Raw genomic sequence first — 449 nt, 5'->3', positions numbered from 1 at the left:
ATTTTTAATCTTTTTAAATAAAATGGAACATATTTTGTGAATTATTTTCATCAGTATAACCAATTATAAAAATTTCATTTGTAATTTTTTTTAAGTTGGAAAAGGGGTCTAGGTGCTTTAGAATTTGAAACGACTCTTTCTTTAACAACTTTAGCAACTCTTTCTTTTTTTTGTAAGTAAAATGGCTTATACGAACAAAACAAACAGAAAAATATGTCAAGATATGTAAATGAAAGTTCAAATTACACTTATTTATAACTTTTTACCTTGCCGGGAATTGTAAAAGAACTTAAATGGTAAGTTAAATACGGGAAATTCAAATTTTTGGTAGACCCATATTTGACACGTTGTAATAATTCAAATGCTTTTTTTAAAAAGAAATCCCTTCGACGTTACTTTAACTTCGTGTTCCAATAGTTTGATTTTGAAAAAAATAATTTTCCTGGAAA

The sequence above is a fragment of the Belonocnema kinseyi genome, chromosome 2, assembly GCF_010883055.1.
Source record: "Belonocnema kinseyi isolate 2016_QV_RU_SX_M_011 chromosome 2, B_treatae_v1, whole genome shotgun sequence".
Classification (NCBI taxonomy): Eukaryota; Metazoa; Arthropoda; class Insecta; order Hymenoptera; family Cynipidae; genus Belonocnema; species Belonocnema kinseyi.
Note: the sequence above shows the minus strand (reverse complement) of the source record.